Source organism: Eriocheir sinensis, chromosome 21, assembly GCF_024679095.1.
Source record: "Eriocheir sinensis breed Jianghai 21 chromosome 21, ASM2467909v1, whole genome shotgun sequence".
NCBI lineage: Eukaryota > Metazoa > Arthropoda > Malacostraca > Decapoda > Varunidae > Eriocheir > Eriocheir sinensis.
This window is the reverse complement of record NC_066529.1, coordinates 10685387-10707663: the sequence shown is the minus strand read 5'-3', so window position 1 is coordinate 10707663 and position 22277 is coordinate 10685387. Positions and strand designations below refer to the sequence as shown.

At 44.4% G+C, this 22277-nt stretch overlaps 1 protein-coding gene across 5 annotated transcripts in view; it reads left to right on the top strand.

Annotated features, from left to right (window-relative positions):
• Positions 1–706: 706 nt before the first annotated feature.
• LOC127001676 (collagen alpha-1(I) chain-like) overlaps positions 707–22277 on the top strand; it is a 69768-nt gene continuing 48197 nt past the window's right edge. For 2 of the 5 annotated variants that reach the window (XM_050866661.1, XM_050866660.1), the window contains exon 1: positions 707–978. The gene's annotated coding sequence lies outside the window, so the exon portion shown is untranslated. Of the gene's footprint in view, positions 1270–22277 lie in introns of all 5 variants that reach the window. The other 3 variants (XM_050866658.1, XM_050866659.1, XM_050866662.1) reach the window with 2 other exon arrangements.

Genomic DNA, 22277 nt, shown 5'->3' with positions numbered 1-22277 from the left:
CCAGCCAGTCACTCAGAGCACACACATCGGCATCGCACGATAACTTCAGGTTCACGACATACACGAAACAATTTACTCCGTTTTTATGCTTTTGCACCCTCTTTTCGCCTCGCAGTTAGCTCAGCGACTTGCTAGAACTCCATTTGGCATGATAGGGGACATGAATTGCCACATCGCGTGAGGGTTACACGGTGAAATAGGTTTGCGTAATGGAGATTATCTTACGTGAGGTGGGTGCAGGTGGTGGCTACGAAGGGAGCAGACCAGCAGAGAGAGACGGTCCGCTGGGTCCTGGTGTCACACTACAAGACCGCGCGCAACCATTTACCCATCTAGCCCCTCTTTTATTCACGCCTTCCCTTCACTCTACCGGGGAGAAGAAAGAAGTAGAGCTGGTTAGAGGTGGAAGTAATGCGTAGTATGAAGTAAAAGGAAGGGAAAAGCGTAAGGAAGGCCGGGGTTTATTGGTGGAGTTTTCGCGCATCGGTCAACTCTGTGCCTCACGACCCGCCAACCTTACTCACCCGTCGCTGGTGATCACTCGCTACCACACACAAGGGGATCAAGATTCCCTCAGCCTCTACCACACAGCCTAACCCTTAACTAACACTCCTCCTGGCCCTAGAACCCTGAAACACTAAGCTACGCCTCTCCTATAAGCCCAAAACGCCGTCCGCTCACAAGGAAGGACACTATCGGGGTTCCTGGCCTGGTGGGGAGGGAAAGCGGGTTTGAAGTGCGCGGGGCGAGGATGGCGGCTGGGGAGCGGCTCCAGGGGGCGTCTGCGCGTGAAAATAGCCGCTCCCCTTAAACTTTGACAACAAGACGTGCCACTTGTTCAGTCTGTGGTCAACTTGGAGAGTGTTAGCACTGGCCGTGACCATGTGGGCCGAGAGTGCCAGTGAAATGGGCTATGATGATGAGTTTACCGCGGAGCCATAAGAGAAGTTGGGTGCACAGTGAGGCGAGGAGTGTGAAGTAAGCTAGAGTGCAAGGGTGTGTGATTTTTGGAACCCTGAGAGAGCCGTGTAATTGTAAAAAGCCCGCTCTTCGTTTCTCCTCGAGGCCCCAACCATCTCCTCCTCCTCTCCCTTCACTCCATAATAGTCACGTGTGTGTGTAGGTGTGGAGGTGTTCAGGGAGAGGATTAATTATCACTATTGTAAGGCCGCTCCGGGTTCTGTGTCGGTTGTGAATGCTTGCAGACTTGGAAAATTCTCTTTATCAACAACTCTTGGATACTCTTCCCCGGGCGAGTGTGTGTGCGAGGTGAGTGTTGTTGTGGTTACTTACTTGCTATTTACTCTTGTTGACCTGATACTCTACACGATATCTCCATGTAGTACCTGTTTGTGTGTTAACGTGTACAGCTTCTACAACAAAGGACTTCTTATGTGTGTTGGGTTGCTCATACTATCACTTGTGTTGTTACTATTTACTTTTTTGACCTGATACTATACACAATATATCCCGTGTGCATGGTTGTGTTTATGTGTTAACGTGTTCAGCTTCTACAGCAAAGGACTTCTTATGTGTGTTGGGTTGTTCATACCATCACTTATGTTGTGGTCACTTGCTATTTATTCTTGTTGCCTGATACTACACTCTATCTGTGCACATGTTTGCTCGTATGTGTTAACGTGCACAGCTTCAGCAACAAATGACCTAAGTGTTGAGTGTTCCTGGCAACACTGTTTATTATTACATCAGGACAAGCGAGGCAGACACATGTGAGGGGATGTCGCGAGTTCTAAAAGTTTGGTGTGACCTTTCGAGCGAGTGATAATGATAAGGTTATACTTGAATGCTCCTCTTCTTCTCTGTCACTCTTGTTCTTTATCAGTTGTGTTGTGTGGTGTGTTGTGTAGCCAGTCAGTCAGACCACGATCACTTCTTCTATTTCCAACACAAGGACTTCATTATTTATCCTTCCTTCTTTGATACTGTTGTGTAGAGCGTGCGTGTGTCTGTGATTTGTTGATTTATAAGGCCGCTTCAGTCACCAGTTGTCCTCAGACCCACCAACCAGTTAGTGTGTGTGAGTGGGCGTCCGGAGTAACCAGTTAATTTGCATTCACCTGGACACAGTTAGTTGCTGAGTGAAACTGTCCGGGAAAAGTGTTTGTTCGTAATAGTTAATGGTTAAGAAGCCGAAATCTTTTGTGTTAACGAAGAATAGCATTGAGTATCATGTGGTGTACGTACGTAGACGGCAGTGCTGGTAATAGTAACAAGTTGTAAGTGATATTTGTTAACGTGTGTGCGTTAGTGATGGTGTGTGTGTGTGGATGTGTTAGATATGGAGTGTAAATTGTTAAGTTAGTTTAGTAGTGTGTCCTTGTTTTTAGTTAGTCGTTTTCCTTGCTTAAAGTACTTGATTAGCAGGATAAGGGAACTGCTAGACATACATTGTGATCTCTTTGTTTTATTCGATGATGTGTGTGTGTGTGTGTGTGTGTGTGTGTGTGTGTGTGTGTGTGTTCCTTCTGCCGGACTTGTGTGACTCAGTTGTCATTAATAGTCTCGGGGCTGAGTTCTGCCGGTATTAGACTACACACACACACACACACACACACACACACACGGTCAGAGGGTGAGAGAGAGGGACGGACGGCTGGGGCTTCATCTCTTGTCTGTTGTGGTGGCGGTGGTGAGAGGGAGAGGGAGAGGGAAGGAAAAGGAAGCAGATGTGAAGTGTGTGCGTGTGTGTGTCGGTGTGTTTGGCCTGTCCCTGCGCTCGTGTTGTAGTTGTTGTATCAGTAAATAATTTGGTTGAGAGACCGAGTTAATGAATGGCTTATGTGCAGGTGCTGAAGACTTAGTGAAAGAAAGAGGGTGACGAGACAATGAATTATGCAAATGATGAATGCTAAATGTTTTTTTCCTTAACTTCATACGCATATAATGAACTACGCTAAACGACAAAGGAGGAGGCAGCTTGTGAGTTTGGAGACAGAGGAGAGGGAGGAAGGAAGGGAGAGGAAGGGACGTGTGCTGAGAGGGCAGGAGTGGTTGGCTGGTGTTGGTGGTAGTGTGATGGTAGTGGTGGGTGGCTGAGTGAGGTGTGGGGCGAGGCAAGGCATAGTGCGGGGGGGGGGGGGTAGGGTAAGTAGGGAGGGGTAGGGAGAGAAGGGGAGGGTGTAGGAGAGAGAGTAGGGGTTCTCTGCAGTGACTGTCGTGTGTTATTCTTAGTGTATGACATCTCACCTGGCCCTCCGCAGCCTAGCGTCGGGTGGTGGGTCTTAAAAAAGATGTTACCAGCCCCCGCCCTGCCCCTTTCCTGCCCCATGGCGACGGCTTGGGGGCAGACATGGCTAAAAGGGCGAGCAAGAGGACGGGAAGGAAACCAACCACTCACTCGCTGCTCCTTCCATTCCTAAACGACCTGAGGAAAATGTTTAAAAGAAATGGACTTACTGAAGTGAATGTTTGAGTAAGCTATGAAAGGAAGGTGATCTTTTTGCTACATGCCTACTCCTTTCTCCTCTTTCATCACTACCTCCTCTCGGCGACACCAGAGGGATTGTAGGGGAGTTAACAAACGTTTTGCACCGTCACCACTGAAGGCTACAGACGACAAGGAAGAGGAGGACGAAAAGCCAGCCTCTAAAACCCAACCGTAGCAAACCGTCCTCCTCTACTTCTACATCTCCTCCTCCTCCCATCTCTGTCAGGCCGCGCGCTCTCACTCACACGCACAAAAAAAGGGGAAGGCTACCTAGAGGAATAAAAAATGAATAAACGTTTAATACAGCCGTGATTAACGAGTTAGCGGACGGATCTCGCCAACAGCTCCTCGCCTCTGTGGTGGTATGAGGGCCCCAAACCGGTTCAACAACGTTACTTTGGTAGCCTAGCCGCTGGTGGAGGAGGAGGGGGAGGGAGAGGAGGGTGAATGTATGGCGGCTCCCCCTCCTCCCTCCCTCCCTCCCACCATCCGATACCCCCACCACCATCACCAGTACCATACCTACCACCCCCTACCCCCTCCACTGCTACCACCACCATCAAGACCTCACCCTTCTCTCTCTCTCTCTCTCTCCCCCCACCGCCAGCTAATAGATACGTTAAATTATCGAGATGCCTCAGGAAGTCCTTTGCCTCGGCCTTGTCATGGTGGTGGTGGTGGTGGTGAGTGGTGGTGGTGATGATGGTTTGTCCTAGCTTAACCGGTGCTCTAAAGCGGCGTTGTTCAGTGATTCAGTGTGGGTGTTTATCATGCCTTCATCCCCGTGTATGTGTGTGTGTGTGTGTGTGTGTTTAAATGCTGAGATCGAGCGCGCGCGAGTCCTCCAACCAGCTATGAGGCCAAGCAGTGTGTGTGTTTGTGTGTGTGTGTGTGTTTCAGCCTCTCAGCTTTAAAACTTACCATGTGAAAAGGCTTAGTTGTGAGGGTCGCGTTCGTGTGTTTTAGTTGTGATTTCGCTCGAATATCGGCTGTGTGTGTGTGTGTGTGTGTGTGTGTGTGTGTGTGTGTGTGTGTGTGTGTGTGTGTCGAGGGGGGGTGAGGGGAGCAGTTTGAGAGTTGTAGGTTCAGCTGAATGTAATGAAATTAATGCCCGTTTCCTTTTTTTTTTCTCTTTTTTTGTTTTGTGTGTGTGTGTGTGTGTGTGTGACGGATTAAGATCGAGTTCAGGAGCACACAGCCGAATAGTTTTCACGTGTGACCTCGAAAATATGACACACACACACACACACACACACACACAGCACAGCACAGCAGAGAGAGAGAGGTATAATAAGATATGCAAACACTTCTTTATGCTACTTTCCCTTGCATCAAAATACTATAGAGTACGTGTGACTTGAAAATGTGTGTGTGTGTGTGTGTGTGTGTGTGTGTGTGTGTGTGTGTGTGTTTTCCTGTGTCCGCTCTTCAGCTGAATCATCGCATGTTAACCTTCGGCTGATGTTGACAGTTGTCATGACTCGGTGTCTCTCCTCCTCCTCCTCCTTGTTGACACCAGCACGCCACCGCCATCATCACCACCAACAACCACTCCACCCTCGCACTCCATAACAACCACACTCCTCCACCCTCCTCCTTGTCCTGCTCCTCCTCCACATCCACATCCACCCCCTGCTTCCTTGCTTGCCTGCCTGCCTGCTTGCTCCACACCCACACACAACCCTTCATCATCTCCACCACAATCACCACCACCATCACCAGCACTACTCCTTCCCTGCCTCACCCTCTTCCTCCTCCTCGTTCTCCTTTGCCTGCTCCTCACTCCACCGTCACGTGATAAGTTGTTGTATCCCTCGTTCTTCTTTCTCTCCATCCTTCGTTCTCTTTACATCATAACACATTCCACATTTACTAGTCATTCTTCAGGATTATTCATTTTTCACTCTAACTACTTCTTTACGTATATCATTAAGATTAAGTTCATTTATTCCACATTATTTATCTTTCCTCTTAATTATATCATTCATTCACACTAGTATTAATCACTACTTCAATTCATACCATTTAACACTTAATTTTACATTATACCTCAATTCCCAATAACATAACTCATTCCACTTCATCCTTTTTACTTCTACACCAATAATTCTTCCCTCCATATCAAAACCAATCACTTCCCATCATTCCCACACCAATTACCAAAAATAAATGCGTTCTTGAATGTTTATACACACTTAAGTACCTACTCCGCATCACCAGACTCCAACCTAAGAGTCCACACCATGTTACTCCATCACACTCCTTTTTATTGCATTCGCTCCTCATTCTCAACACGGTATGATGACTAGAATATTTTTTATGGACTTTTAATTTTAAATACCTGCCAAATCATCCACTAATTCAAATCATCCACTAATTCATACACCCAAATTAGTTACCCTCACACAGTTACCGACTACATTCCACTTACATTTAGTCTCTCCACACCTACCCGCACACCCATACAATCATCCTGCACTTCTTCCTCCAAACCCTCGCTTTCGCTACATTCTCCCTCGATCGCTCTAGTTCACCCTTCACACGCCTAATCCCTCCCTCACACACACTTGCACGCCCCCTTCTCCCCAGGTAGCTGCCCTCTTTCACCCCAGTACAGTCCAGATCATAGCACACACATTCCTCCTCTCCTCCACACCTAACCTAACATAACCTATGCTAACCTAACCTTACGTAACATGATGCTAACCTAACCAAATCTAACGTAACCTATGCTAACCTAACCTACCTATCCGTTACACATTCCCATACTCACCTGTCCAGCTCTTTAATGAACACCTACATATCCTCCTCCTCTCCACACCTCATCCTCCACCATCCACATACACACCATTCCAGCTCTTAACATTAACACTACATATTGTCTTTTCTCCACACCCTGTCTTCCACCACATTTCCATATAGACCCAACAATTGACCTGTTTACACTACACACACACACACACACACACACACACACACACACACACACACACACACACACACACACACACTGTTAAACTACACCTAACCAATCAATTAGCGCACTCGGCCTCCTCTCACCCCCCCCCCCCTCCACAATTCCTCTACATCCCAGGCATTCATTCATTCCAAAGACAATCCAATACCTTATAGCTCTTCCGACACCCTTTGTATGACACCCAACACCATACAACCTTATCCAATCCCTTTCTGCAGCTTTCAACACCATCTTAATTTCTTACACATCCTTTAGTAGCTCCCTATCATCGTTACCCTTGCTATTTAAGCCTCCTAACCTCCCCATACACCATTTTATCCTCCCTTCCCATTCTCCCCTTCTGCCGCCATAAACACCCCATCCCCAGCCTCTCCAGCACCCCCCTACCTCCTTTCCACATCCCTTCGATCTCCTATACTCCTCCCCAACCTTTCCTCCCCTCCCCTTCCCATATCCCCCTTTCCCAGCTATCCCCTTACTAGGCCTATCCTCCTCCCAAAATCCTTCCTCCACCTTTAACGCTTCCAAATACCCCTGCCATCCCCTGTCGCCCCCTGTAAACCCCTGTCAGCCCTTCCAAACACCCTCCGACTAATCTATCACCCTTTCCCTTCGTTCCAAACCCTTCCACGCCCCTGCTATGACCTTTAAGACACCTCAACAACCCTTCCAGCCTCTGTCGCCCCCTGCCAACTCTTCCAAACACATTCTGACCAATCCATCACCCTTGCCTTCCGTTCCAAGCCCTTCCGCGCCCCTTCTATCACCTTCAAGGCTCCTCAACACCCCTTCCAGCCTCTGTCGCCCCCTTCCAACCCCCTGCCCCCCTGCCAGCCCCCTCCCTCCCAGCGGCCTGATAGTGCAATGTTCAGTGTCCGTGCCGCCTGACGCTCTGTCCAAATCGATCCGGGGAAGGAAGGTTTGGTCACTTCCCCTGAGAGAGAGAGAGAGAGAGAGAGAGAGAGAGAGAGAGAGAGAAATGTATTGTTTTGTATTTCATTTTTTCAGTACGTTTTTTTTCGGTTTTCCTTTAGTATCTTCCTCTTCCACTCCGTCTAGATGCAAGTGGAGAGAAGAAGGGAGGCAAAAGTGGAGAAAGAGTGGGTAAATGGTTCCCCTCTCTCTCTCTCTCTCTCTCTCTCTCTCTCTCTCTCTCTCTCTCTCTCTCTCTCTCTCTCTCTCTCTCTCCTGTTTAGACCTAAAGGTGAGGTGACCGAGGTGTGTGTGTGTGTGTGTAGAAATATTACCTTAAAGCGTTTCCATTTTACTTGCGAGAGAGAGAGAGAGAGAGAGAGAGAGAGAGAGAGAGAGAGAGAGAGAGAGAGAGAAGAGGGGGGTAGGGAGATAGCAGACAGGAAGATGGCATGCAGTATTCAGTAGTTTCCTGTTCTCCTGCCGCGGCTGAACTCCTCACCCAGTCTCCTTCAGGCCTTCATCTTCCTTCCTTTACTTCATCCATTCCTTCTTCCTCCATCTCCCATTCATTCATTCATTCATTTATTCTTCCTCTCCCTTCTTCATTCCTCCATCCCTCATTCCCTCTCCTTCATTCCTTCATCTCCCTGTCATTCATTCCCCCCTTCTTGTCCTTCATTCCATCCTTCCTTCATTCCTCCATCTCCCTTATTTATTCTCTCTCTCTCTCTCTCTCTCTCTCTCTCTCTCTCTCTCTCTCTCTCTCTCTCTCTCTCTCTCTCTCTCTCTCTCTCTATGTAGGTAGATACAAATAAATATGTTCCCCTTACCGCCCGTGTGTGTGTGTGTGTGTGTGTGTGTGTGTGTGTGTGTACGCGCGCGCTTTCACATGCATCTAAATATGGCGCTTGCATAGGTTGTCGAGTTGTTACTGATAAAGAAACTCTTGTGGTGAAGGAGGAAGAGGAGGAGGAGGAAGAAGAGGAAGAGGAGGAGATGGTAGTGTATAAAAAAAAGGCAAGAAGGACATTTGGAGGAGAAAGAGGAAGAGAGAGAGAGAGAGAGAGAGAGAGAGAGAGAGAGAGAGAGACTTTCCCTTCCTCCTCTTCATCCTAGTAATACCAGCAGCCAAATAGTTGACCTGGAAGAGAGAGAGAAAAAAAGTGGCTCGCTCACTCCCACACCTGTCGGCCTTGTGTCTACCTGGCGAGAGAGAGAGAGAGAGAGAGAGAGAGAGAGAGAGAGAGAGAGAGAGAGAGGTAATACTGCACCTCTAATTACCTTCGAGTTTGTTTTGAGTTTTTATTTTTTCTCTTCCCCGTCGTTTTTAATTCTTCAACCTTGCTTTTTTTTTTTTTTTTTTTTTTTTACGGAATCACTGAAGGAAGAAGAGAATGTAGAGGAGGTGAAGGTTTATGATGTGATGGTGTAGGAAACCAGAAAATGTAAAGTGAAAGAAAGGAAGGAAAAAATGAAATATGGTTTTAGAAGTGTTTGGGTGGAATGAAGGAAGGGGAGGAATATAAGAAAAAAAGGAAGAGGAAAAGAAAGAAGAAGAGGAGGAAGTTTGTGTGAAAGAAAGGAGAAATAAAGAAATAAGATGTTAGAGGATCATTTGGGTGGATAGAGGAGAAAAAAAATATGAAAGGGAAGAAGAAAATGAAGAGGAGGAGGAAGTATGTTTAAAAAAAAAAAGGAAAAAAATAAAGAAATAAGATGTTGGACTATCATTTGGTTGGATAAAGAAGGAGATGGAAGAGGAGAAAACAATAAGAAGGGAAGAAGAAATTGAAAAAAAAAGATGTTAGACTGTCATTTGGTTGGATAGAGGAGATGGAAGAGGAAGAAAATAAGAAAAGGAAGAAGGAAATGAAGAAGAGGAAGTCTGGGGTGGGGAGACGTATGGAAAGTGAAAGAAGGAAGAATGAAATACGGTGTTAGAAAGTCGTTTGGTGGAAGGAGGAAGAGGAAGAGGAGGAGGAGTAGGAGAGGAGGGGCTAAAGCAGTATATAATCGTGGTGGAAGATGGTGTATTGGTGGTGATAGTGGTGGTTGGTGAATTCCTTTGCAGTAATAATAGTTGTTGATGGTGGTGGACTTTCTCTGGTGGTGGTAGTAGTGGTAGTGTTAGTAGTAGTAGTAGTTCAGGAAGTGGTAGTAGTTATAGCATTTCAACGAATGCATTAAATAAAAGAAAGATGAAAGTGGAGGAGGAGGAGGAAGAGACGAAAGTGGAGGAGAGGAGGAAGAGACGAAAGTGGAGGAGGAGGGAGAGACGAAAGTGGAGGAGGAGGAGGAAGAGACGAGAGGGAAGAAGGAGGAGGAAGAAGAGACGAAAGTGGAGGAGGAGGAGGAGACGAAAGTGGAGGAGGAGGAGGAAGAGACGAAAGTGGAGGAGGAGGAGGAAGAGACGAAAGTGGAGGAGGAGGAGGAAGAGACGAAAGTGGAGGAGGAGGAGGAGGAAGAAACGGAGAAGAAATGGAAAGGGGAGAAAAAGATGTAGTTTTAGAGCGAGGAAATAGTCAGGGAGAGAGAGAGAGAGAGAGAGAGAGAGAGAGAGAGAGAGAGAGAGAGAGAGAGAGAGAAACTTCTTGTGCCGGTGGCTATAAAGTATCTTCCTCAACTTTTCTTTACACTGACCCTTCAACTTTTTTACCAGATGACCTTACCCCCCCCCCCTCTCTCTCTCTCTCTCTCTCTCTCTCTCTCTCTCTCTCTCTCTCTCTCTCTCTCAATATTGCTTCCATTCTTAGTTCCTTCAATATCTGAGAGAGAGAGAGAGAGAGAGAGAGAGAGAGAGAGAGAGAGAGAGATTGTTCGTAATGTGTTGATTTAAAACGAGATGATTATGATGTTAAGAGCAAAAGAAGAAGTAAAGAAAGTGAGGAAAGGAGGAGGAGGAGAAGAAAGATGATGAAAGAAAACGAAGAAAAAGGAGGAGGAGGAGGAGAAGAAAGATGATGATAAACAAAGAAGAGGGTGATGAAGACCGAAGTGGAGGAGGAGGAGGAGGAGGAGAAAAAAAAGAAGAAGAAAGGAAGGGCAGTGTAAGAGATAGAGGAGGAGGAGGAGGAGGAGGAGATGAAGGCGACGAAGTATGCTCCCTTACCCCCCCTCTCTCTCTCTCTCTCTCTCTCTCTCTCTCTCTCTCTCTCTCTCTCAGGATAACCGCTATCAGCCCCACTTCCTCCGTTGATATGGTTAGCGAGCTGAAACGACACCCACACATTGAAGACTGTGCAGATGATGATGATGATGATGATGATGATGATGATGATGGAGGAGGAGGAGAAAAAGAATGAAGAAGGGAGTGGAGAATAATAACAATGATAGTGATGATAATATTGATAGGTAGAAAAAGAGGAGGAGGAGGAGACGAGGAAGAAAGAAGGAATGGGTGGAAGAGAATTACAATGATAGTAATGATAATAATAATAATAAATAGAAGAAGAAGAGGAGGAGGAGGAGAAGAAGAAGAAATAAAGAATAGGTGGAAGATAATAATGAAATGTAGAAAAAGAAGAGGAGGAGGAGAAGAAGAAGAAGAAGAAAAAGGAGAGAAAGAATGGGTGAAAGATAATACGTAACAATGAAAGTAATAGATAACAATAAAAATAATAAGTAGAAAATGAAAAAAGAAAGGAGGAGGAGGAGGAGGAGGAGATTATCTACGTATATGCCATGTGGAAGAGGAGGAGGAGAGGGAGGAAAGCATACTATGATTATTTGGAGAACAGGAGGAGAGGTAAAGATGATGATGATGATGTGGAGAAGGAGGAGGAGGTGGTGAAGAAGACAAGAGGAAAAAAAATGTAAAAAGTAAAAAAAAAAAAGATTAAAGAGCATATTATTATTTTCCTTACCTTGTACCTGTGGAAACCAAGGTAATTAGAGTGACGCAACAACAGCACACAGGGAGAGAGAGAGAGAGAGAGAGAGAGAGAGAGAGAGAGAGATGGTAGCTACGTATATATTAACCACGAATGGGATTGAAAACACACAACAAAAAGTAAAACGAAATCGAAACTATAAAGAAAACGAGATGTGGAAATGAAATAAAGAAAAGTAAATAGGTAGATACGATTTGCCGTAGTAGTAGTAGTAGTAGTAGTATGGTTGATGAAACAGCGGGAAAGGAAGGAATTGCGAGGGTGGAGGGAAAGGGACGTGGGAAGGGAGGGGGAGGGGAGGGGGAGGGTCCTTCACTTCTATGACCGGAACCCTTGCGTCAAACAGTTTAGCAATGAGAGAGAGAGAGAGAGAGAGAGAGAGAGAATAGTGGCTCTCTCTCTCTCTCTCTCTCTCTCTCTCTCTCTCTCTCTCTCTCTCTCACACACACACATACACATACATTCACCTTCTTCTTCTTCTTCTTCTTCTTCTTTGGCGCTGATGTTGCCTTCTTTTGGTCCTCAAGATGTCATTGCATTCCTCACATACTTGGGGAAGAGGAGGAGGAAGAGGGGAGGGAGGGAGGGAGGGAGGATGCTGTATATAACCATCTCGTGCTTGACTCTCTCTCTCTCTCTCTCTCTCTCTCTCTCTCTCTCTCTCTCTCTCTCTCTCTTTAATAACCTCCCTCCTCCTCCTCCTCCTCCTCCTCCTCCACCCATACCTATTTATCGGTGATTCATCAATGTTTGTTTTTGTTCAATAATTTCATGTTTTTTATTTATTTTTCCTTCAGCTTAAATTTTTGACGTTAAACTATAAGTGGAGGTGTAGGAGTTGGGGGGAAGAGGTTAGGTGGAGGAGAAGAGCAGCGTGATGTGGTTGTAGTGGTGGTGATTGGGTTAAAGGAGGAGGAGGAGGAGGAGGAGGAGGAGATACGAGTGACTGGAGGTGGTAAGGATGGTGTAGTGGAGAGAAGAAGAAGAAGAAGAAGATTGGTTTTGAGTGGAATGTAGGTCACGTTAGAGGAAGAAGAGGAGAAAAAGGAGGAGGAAGAAGAGGAAGATGTGAAGGTTCCGTATATATTGGTGGATTTTGTATGGAAGAGGAGGAGGAGGAGAAGGTCGAAGAGCCAGTGAGGAAATAATATAAGGGAGGTGGAGGAGGACAAGATGAAGAAGGAAGAGGAAGAAATAAAAAAAAAAGTGGAGGAGGAAGAGAAGGAGATGATGATAGAAAATATGGAGATGATGACGATGAAGGTGAGAAGGAAGGGAAGATGACAAGCAGGTGGAGAAAGTTGAAGAAAGGGAAAAAGGTGGAGGAGGAGGAGGAAGGTGGTGATGGAAAAGATGGAGATGATGACGATGAAGGTGAGAGGGAAGAGAAGATGACACAAGCAGGTGGAGAAAGTTGAAGAAAGGGAAAAAGGTGGAGGAGGAGGAGGAAGGTGGTGATAGAAAAGATGGAGATGATGACGATGAAGGTGAGAGGGAAGAAAAGATGACACAAGCAGGTGGAGAAAGTTGAAGAAAGTAAAACAAAAAAAGTGGAGATAGAGAAGAGGAAGGTGATGATAGAAAAGAAGATGGAGAGGATGGAGGGGAAATGGGTTGATATTAAAATGAGGTGGAGGAGGAGGAGGAGGTGGTGAAATGAAGATGGAGGAGGAGGTTAAGACAACAACACAAATAAAAACGAAGATGGAGGAGGAGGAGGAGATTGAGGTAGAGGAATGTAGGTGATGGAGGAAGGAGAGTTGATGGAGACGTCGAGGGAGATGAAGGTGGAGGAGGTGGACACAGGCATCTTGTGGGTGGACCGGCCTGCGATTTGATCCTCCTGATTGAAATAAAGTGTCTTCTTCCTCCCTCTCTCTCTCTCTCTCTCTCTCTCTCTCTCTCTCTGACACAAATCATAATTATTTTTGTACGTGTGTGTGTGTGTGTGTGTGTGTGTGCATAGCTAAGCCTCTTTAATGTTTGATCTCCTCCTCCTCCTCCTCCTGCATTCCCTCACACTTAGCAAGGCCTCGGGTAACTAAAGAGAGAGAGAGAGAGAGAGAGAGAGAGAGAGAGAGAGAGAGAGAGAGAGAGAGTTGCCAGGTTCTTTTTTTATGGAATCGTCTATTTAATTATTTCATAGGAATGTTTTGTTTGCTCACCTGTTGCTTCTGGGCAGGTGGAGGAGGAGGAGGAGGAGGAGGAAAAAGCTGTTATCTCTCTCTCTCTCTCTCTCTCTCTCTCTCTCTCTCTCTCTCTCTCTCATGTATATCAAGTAACATCTGTCTTATCATTAGTTTTTATGTATTTATGATTATTTTACAATTTTCCTTATATTTTTTCTTTTCCTTCGCTTCGTACTTGCGTATACCTCTTCACTTTCCGCCTCCTCCTCCTCCTCCTTCTTCTTCTTCTTCTTCTTCTTCTTTATTTCTCTCCTTTTTTGTTTTGTTTTTATCGCCAGTTAGTTAGTTAGTTGTTGTTTATGATGTTTGTGCAAATGATTTAAGGAATTTACACGAAGTTGAGTTGTCGGTCATGATTAACACTATTTAAGAGAGAGAGAGAGAGAGAGAGAGAGAGAGAGAGAGAGAGAGAGAGAGAGAGAGAGAGAGAGCAAAGGTAAGACGACAAGGACACGCGAACACCTGGCTTGGTCTTCATCTGTTCTCATGTCCTCTTCCTCCTCCTCCTTAGCCACGTGTTCTCCAACGTTCCTCCTTAACAAAGAACAATCAAATCTAAGGTATATTTATTGCTTCTATTTATTATCATTATTAGTATATAAATATGTTTGTAATTTTATCATTATTTGACTAATTGACAAAAAAAAAGACATCAGTATACTTTTAATCGATTCCTTAATGTATTAAATGTTTAAGATACTGAAAATGATAATAGTAATAATAATAACAACAACTACGAAGGAGCATTTGAGTTATTATATATAGTTCCGTACCTCAGTTCAACATAGTAGTAGTAGTAATAGTAGTAGTAGTAGTAATAGTAGTAGTAACAAGTATTAGCAACGTCTGAAGTATAGTCAAGTATCCTTTTTTTTAATTTCGTTGATTCTATATTACTATTTTTTCATCAAGGAAAAAGATTGGCTTGGTAATAACTTTGACTGATCGGGTATTATTACTTCGTGGGTGTGTATTATCAGTTAATTTCTACACATGTTGCTGGTTGGTCGAGAAATGCTGTGTGTGTGTGTGTGTGTGTGTGTGTGTGTGTGTGTGTGTGTGTGTGTTTGAGTGACACTTAGTACAGGTCACGTTTCATGCCATTTAAACCCCAAACTGATGAACTTTTGTCTTTCACCTCCTTCTCTTCCTCCTCCTCTTCCTCCTTTTTGTCCTGGTTCTTGTCGTCCTCTTCCTCACATTCACTTTATTCCTCCTCCTCCTCCTCTTTTTGCCCCAATTTTATGTCCTCTTCCTCAGATTCATTTCAGCCCACCTCTTTTTTCCTCTTCCTCCTCCTAATCCTCCCCTTATGTGTTCTGATGCATTCACTTCATTCCTCTTCCTCCTCCTCCTCCTCCTCCTCTTTTTGCCCCACTTTCATGTCCTCTTCCTTACATTCATTTCAGCCCGCCTCTTTTTTCCTCCTCTTCCTCCTCCTCCTAATCCCCCCCTTATGTGTTCTGATCCTATCCTTCCTCCTCTTCAAACCAGTATAAACAGGAGAGAGAGAGAGAGAGAGAGAGAGAGAGAGAGAGAGAGAGAGAGAGAGAGAGAGACCTTGAGGAATAAAGATTTGGGGAATGACGGAAGGAAAGTAGGAAATAACTAGATGGAACAAGTAAACGCTAGACAAAATAAATAAAAACATGAAAAGAATAAAAATAAACGATGGGAAGATTGAAGCAAAGAAGGGTAAAGGTAAAGGGTGAATTGGAGGCGCACGTACGTTATAGCTACGCGTGGCCTCGGTGCTCATCTCCGTCACACTGGCCCTCCTTGAGCTTTGGAAGTAATGGGATGAGGGAAAAAGGAAAAATAAATAGCTAAAAAAAATGTGGAGGAAGGAATAGCTTGGTTTGTGCCTACCAGAAAGGAAAGAAGGAAGGAAGGAAGAAAGGATGGATGGATGAAAGGGAGGAAGGATGGATGAAAGGGAGGAAGGAAGAAAGGAAAGAAGAAAGGATGGATGAAAGGGAGGAAGGAAGAAAGGAAGGAAGGACGAAAGGTAGGAAGGAAGAAAGGATGGATGGAAGAAAGAATGGATGGATGGAAGGGAGGAAAAGTGGAAACAAAATAAATGGCTTGATCTTAGAGGTGGAGTGCCAAGTGGAGATGGAGTTGATGAATGAGAAGTACAGCGATGGTGGTAGTGGTGATGATAGTGTTGGTGGTGGAGTGATGGTGTGGAATGATAAGGGAAAGTGGAGTATAGTGAAGTGGAATGAAGAAGTGGAGTTGCATAGGAATATAGGGATGTAGACTGATGTGGTGATGGTATTGGTGATGTTTATTGGAGCTGTTGGTGGTGATATGATGATGATGGTGGTGAGGGAGGGAAAGTGAAAAAGGACTGAAATGATAGTGACGATGATGGTGGTGGAGGTGGTGTTGCAAGCTGTGGTGGTGATCGTGGAGGTGAGTGAAGAAGGGTTTAAATGATGGTGACGGTGATGGTGGTGGAGGTAGTGTTGCAAGCTCTGATGGTGAGGGCGAGTGAAGAAGAGTTGAAATGATGGTGATGGTGATAGTAGTGATGGTAGTGTTGCAAGCTGTGGTGGTGATGGTGAGAGTGAAGGACTGAAATGATGGTGACGATGATGGTAGTGATGGTGGTGTTGCAAGCTGCGGTGGTGATGAAGGAGTGGTGGTGTTGGTGGTGTTCGTGGAGGTGAGGGAGCGAGTGAATAACGGTATAGAGGATGTCGCCCAGCCTTGGACACAACGTTTTTGTTACACACACACACACACACACACACACACACACACACACACACACATGACTGGGGTGCGCGTGTGGAAGGATTGAGGAAATGTTCAGGATTTCCTCTCTCTCTCTCTCTCTCTCTCTCTCTCTCTCTCTCTCTCTCTCTCTCTCTCTCTCTCTCTCTGATATACCGAAGGACATATTGAAGCATTGTATTCTGAACCCTCCCTCCCTCCCTCCTCCTCTCTCCTCCTCCTCTCCCTCCTCCACTCCTCCACTTCTCCCTCATTCTACTTCCTCCATCCATTCCCGCCCTTCTCTCGCGGAAGTGTGTGTGTGTGTGTGTGTGTGTGTGTGTGTGTGTGTGTGGCAAGTTGGTGTTCTGCGGGAGTGAAAGTGATTCGTGTGTGTGTGTGTGTGTGTGTGTGTGTGTGTGTGTGTGTGTGTGTGTGTGTACGGTGATTCATCATTACTCACAGAAAGGAGATGAAGGGGAGATAAACAGAATAAAAGAATAAAATAAAGAAATACAAAACGAAATAGTTGTAGTAGTAGTAGTAGTAGTAGTAGTAGTATCAGACGCAGCAAGAAGGGAGACAGGAAATATTACGTCATGCGCAGGAGTTGATGACGTCATGCGAGGGCTAGTGACGCAACGCTGGCCAGCTGGTTGCCTTCTTCCATCCGTCCCTCTGCTCCCTCCCTCCCTCTGCCCAGCGCGTCATCACTCATTCTTTTCCTCCCTCCCTCCCTCGCTACTGCATCCGTCTCTCCTCCCTTGCTCTCCATCTTTCCCTCTGGTTATCCCTTATTCCTTCCCTCCTTACCTCCCTCTTTTCCTCTTGTTCCCCCTGCTCCTTACCTCCATCCATCCTTTCCTTGCTCTATCCCCTTTCTCTTTCCTCCCATTTCCCTCTTTCCTCCATAATTCCTCTCCATCCCCATCCATTTTCTTCACCTCTTTTACCCTTCCTTCATCTCGCACCCAGTCACCCCCTGTGTGTGTGTGTGTGTGTGTGTGTGTGTGTGTGTGTGTGTGTGTGTGTGTGTGTGTGTGTGTTTAGGGCATAATAAAATGTCATGCCGTATTGCTATTGGTATTATGTATGCAAGAATGAACTGTGTGTGTGTGTGTGAGTGTGTGTGTATTTCCTGTGACGTCAAGAAGAGTACGAAGGGTAACAGTTATTATTATTATTATTAGTAGTAGTAGTAGTAGTAGTAGTAGTAGTGTTATTTCTGTATTTTAATAATTAAAAAAAAATATAAAAATACATACAGACTTTAAAGGAGACGAATTATAGTCTTTAAATATATATGGCAACACACACACACACACACACACACACACACACGCGCGTCGCTCCATATAACGCCACATTTCGGTATGGTCTTATTTTTTCGTGTTAGCTCATCGTTAAACATTACAGTGGCCTGCGTCGCGCTGGTCCACGTGTCGTCAACTGATTTCTCGTTATGGATTCATGGAGGGAATGTGAGCTGGAGTTGCGTCAGGTGTGTGTGTGTGTGTGTGTGTGTGTGTGTGTGTGTGTGTGTGAGAGAGAGAGAGAGAGAGAGAGAGAGAAGAACGTTTATTTAGGTATGTAGGTGTATTATGTATTTGTGTATGTTTCTATGTATGATTTTTGTGATATATTTAATTTCAAAGATGCAGAGGCGATCTTTCAAAGTTATACGAAGAGGGAGAGAGTTTACACGAGTTCACTACCAGTCAGTCACATTACCAGTAGCAGCAGCAACGGCATTAGTAGTAGTAGTGGTAGCAGTAGTAGTAGTAGTAGTGGTGGTAGTAGTAGTAATAGTAGTAGTAGTAGTAATGATAGTGGTAGTAGTTGCTGTTGTTGTGGAGAGTATGCCCTTTTTATCTGGTCTAATGCATTGTAAGTCTCGTTATCCCGAGGCACATTATCGCGTTATCGGAGTGGCGGGGTTAATTACAGGTGGAGGACACAGGTAGCTACACTGCACCTTACCTTGGAGACCTCACCTTACCTACTTACACTGCTCTTTACACATCCGTTGCCTACCTTACACTTTTGCCTTACTTACCTACTGCCTACCTTTCAGAACACTTTACCTAGCTCTTACCTTACACAGCTGCCATCTACCTTGCATATTTACCTTATCTTTTACCTTATTTTATTACCTACCTATCAGACACTACCTCTATCTTACACATTTACCTTACCTTGCACTTTTACCTGACTTTACTCCTGCTTACCTTACAGAACGCTTACCTTACCTAACTTGTCTTACACACCTGCCAAAGCCTTACCTCACTTACCTTTTCTCTTACCTAACAACACTTCTCTTATTTGCCTTACACTGCTATCGCCTCCCTTACAGCTCTCACCTTCACACCTACGACCTACCTTAGTCATGAATATAGTTAGATATCAACCGTGGTTTTTATTTTTATTTTTTTAAGATACCTAAGACATAACCAGAGTGTATTTAAACCCGAGTATCTTTATATATTCTCCTCTTCTTCTTCTTCTTCCTCCTCCTCCTCCTCTTCCTTATCCTCTTCCCCACCATTATCATCATTATCATATTTTCTTGTTCTTCCTCATCGTTGTCCCTTATCTTTTATTCTTCTTGTTCTTCTCTATATTTATACATTCATCAGCTACATTCTTACTTGTGTTTACCTGTAGCTTATTCACCGTCTTGGGTTTTCGGGTGTAATTCCTACCTTGGGTTTATATTAAAGATTTTGTATTGTTTCGTGATTATGAATTCGTGTATTCTTTATTTTTCTATTGGTCTTTTTTTTTTTTTTTTTTTTTTTTTTTTTCGTGATTATCAATTCGTGTATCCTTTATTTTTTTCTTGGTCTTGGTAATTTTATCTTTTATTTTTTAGTTGATTTTTATTTATTTATTTATTTTTTATTTTTATTCTCGTCTCTTCATTTTGTATTCGTTGAGTGAGCATTTACCTCATTACCTTCACCCTGTCCCATTCCCTACCCACTCCCCTGCCCAGGTGTACCGCGCGCACCTGTCCTCAACGCGTATTCCCGGACAGGTGAGACATGGCCGTGCCCTATCTCTGTGCTCCTTATCGGCAGAAAGGCACATAATCTCGCCCCCTTATCGCTGCACCTCCGCCTCGCCTCTCTCTCGCTCTCTCTTTGTATATAGAAGGGAGTGAGGGATGTGAAAGGGGAAGGGAGAGTGTTACATCGCTGCACCTCTTCCTCCTTGCCTCGCTATCTCGCTCTCTCTTAGCATGCAGAAAAAGGGAGTAAGGGAGGTGAAAGAGGAAAAAAGGGTGTCTTATCTTTGACCTCCTCCCTGCCTCCCTTCCTCGCTCTCTCTTAGCATGCAGGAAAAGGGAGTAAGGGAGGTGAAAGAGGAAAAAAGGGTGTCTTATCTTTGACCTCCTCCCTTCCTCGCTCTCTCTTGGCATATAGAAAAAGGGAGGGAAATCTGCACCTCCTCCTTGCTTCCCTTTAGGACGGATAAGGAATAAAGAAGAGGAGGAGGAGGAGGAAGTGATAAAGGCGAATATAGGACGAAGAAAGTGTATCAGATATAAATACAAGAAGGACGAGAAAGGGAGGAGGAGGAGGAGGAGGAGGAGGAGGAGGGAGAAGAAGAAATTTTAGAGGAAGGAGGAGGAGGGTGTATAGACATGTAAGGTAAGGAGGAAGAAGCAGAAGGAGGAGGAGGGAATGAGGAAGGCAGAGCAAGAGGAGGAGGAGGTGGAGGTGATGTCTTTTATATATTTCATCAGCTCCCACAAATTACGATGTCACCTGCTTTCACCTGAACCAATCATTTATTTATAGTGTTTCTCTCTCTCTCTCTCTCTCTCTCTCTCTCTCTCTCTCTCTCTCTCTCTCTCTCTCTCTCTCTCTCTCTCTCTCTCTCTCTCTCTCTCTCTCTCTCTCTCAAAATAGTAAGTGGATTAATATGGTTAGGACTTTCTTTTATCGGGTTATCTTCAGTCTTCCTTTTCTTTCTTTTCTCTTTTTCTTCTACTTGTATTTTTTCTTCATTTTCTTCAGTCTTATAATAGTTTTTTTTTTATTGTGTTTTCGTTTCTCTTCCATTTCCCTTTTCTTTCTTTTCCTATTTCCCATCTTGCAGTCTCTTCTTTTTCTCGTATTTTCGTTTCTATTCCTCTTCCCTTCCTTTCTTTTCTTACTTTCCCATCTTGCAGTCTCTTCTTTTTCTCGTATTTTCGTTTCTATTCCTCTTCCCTTCCTTTCTTTTCTTTTCTTACTTTCCCGATCTTGCAGTCTCTTCTTTTTCTCCTCTTTTGATATCTCTTCCACTTTCATTTCTTCATTATTTTCTAACTTTCCCTCTCCTACAAACTCTTACTTTTCTCCTCTTTTCGTTTCTCTTCCACTTATCTTTTTTTCTTCTTTTTTTCCTTATTTTTTTATTAACTTGTGTATGAAGTCAAGAACTGCCTTATATTCCTCTCCTTTCGTCTCCTTTTCTTTTCCTTTCACTTCTCATCAGTTAATTTTCCCCCAAATTTTTCCACTTTTTCCTTACTTTCTTAATTTCATCCCAGTTTTCCTTTTCTCTGTTTTCCTTATTTTGTGTATTTTTAGCTTTCATGCATTACTTTTTTTTCCCTCCCCTTCCATTTTTTTTCTATAATCATCCTTCGACTTTTTTTCCTCCTTTAGTTTTCTTTTTTCTTCCGTTTTCCTAACTTAGAAATTCCTGTTTTCCTTCCTTCCTACCTTCCTTCCTCTCTTCGTTTTAATACCATCCCTCTTTTCAGTTTTCCTTCCTTTCCTGTTCTCCACGTTTTCCTTCCTTTCTTCCTTTTTTCCTTTCTTCTCTGTTTTCCTTCCTTTCTTCGTTTTAATACTTTCTCTCATCAGTTTTCCTTCATATTCCCACGTGTTTTCCTTCCTTCCTTCATCTCATTCCTTTTAATAATTATGACCCGCTCACCTACCTTCATTCCTTTTAAGTTTTCCTTCCTTTCTTATTCCCCTCCGGTTTTCCTTCTTTCCTACCTTCCTTACTTTCCTTTAATATCTTCTCTCTTTTCAATTTTCCCTCCTTTCTTACTGTATTCCCCTCCGGTTTTCCTTCCTACCTTTTCAATTTTCTTTCCTAGTTTCCTTTCATTTCCCCCTCCGGTTTTCCTTCCTTCCTACCTTCCTTCCTTTCTTCTTTTTAGTACCTTCTCATTTCAATTTTCCTTCCTTTTTCCCCTCTGGTTTTCCTTCCTTCCTGCTTTTTCAGTTTCCCTACTCCATATTTTCCTCGTATTTTCCTTCTTTTGTTTTCCTTCCTTCTATCCTTCGTGTATGCCTCTCCTTCTCTTCATCATCATCATCATCTTCCCAAATTCTTTCTCCCATTCTTTTATTATAACTCCCCCTTTCGAATAAGATTAACAAACCTTTTATTTACTTCTCTGTTTATTTATTTGCTTGCATTCCGTCCCTTTTAATGCATCCTCGCTGTTGTTAAGTAGCTGTACTGTTGTTGTTGTTGTTGTTGCTGTTGTTGTTGGGGTCGTAAAGTGGAAGGGTTGAGAGCGGCACGAGCGTCACTTTCACTTCAAATAAAAGTTTAAAGTAGATATAGTGTGTGTGTCTGTTCGCTCGTTCGTTCGTTCGTTCGTTCGTTCGTTCTCTCTCTCTCTCTCTCTCTCTCTCTCTCTCTCTCTCTCTCTCTCTCTCTCTCTCTCTCTCTCTCTCTCTCTCAGTAGCTCAAACCAGGTAGACCAAAGACTAGGTAAGCGAGAGAGAGAGAGAGAGAGAGAGGGAGGGAGGGAGGGAGAAATACGCAAGTTACCCTTTGAAACCGCACCATACGACCAGGTTTTCTTCGCTAAAAACACAACAAAATCAACGTTTCAACCTCACACAGGCCTTAAAAACACTAACCAATCACTCGTAACTAAACACACCGTCCCTAAAACAACCTATAACCCCTTGGACTTAGTTAAACGACACCAAAGGATTGAAAAACGAGAAAACAAGAGCGTGATAGAAATAATGAAGTACCCCCTTTTTGCAGGCTCTCGCGCGCTAAAGCCCAATCTCTATTTCCTCTCGCCCCGTGTGTGTGTGTGTGTGTGTGTGTGTGTGTGTGTGTGTGTGTGCGCTATTAATACACGAGCGTGGGCGTGGAAATAACTAAGG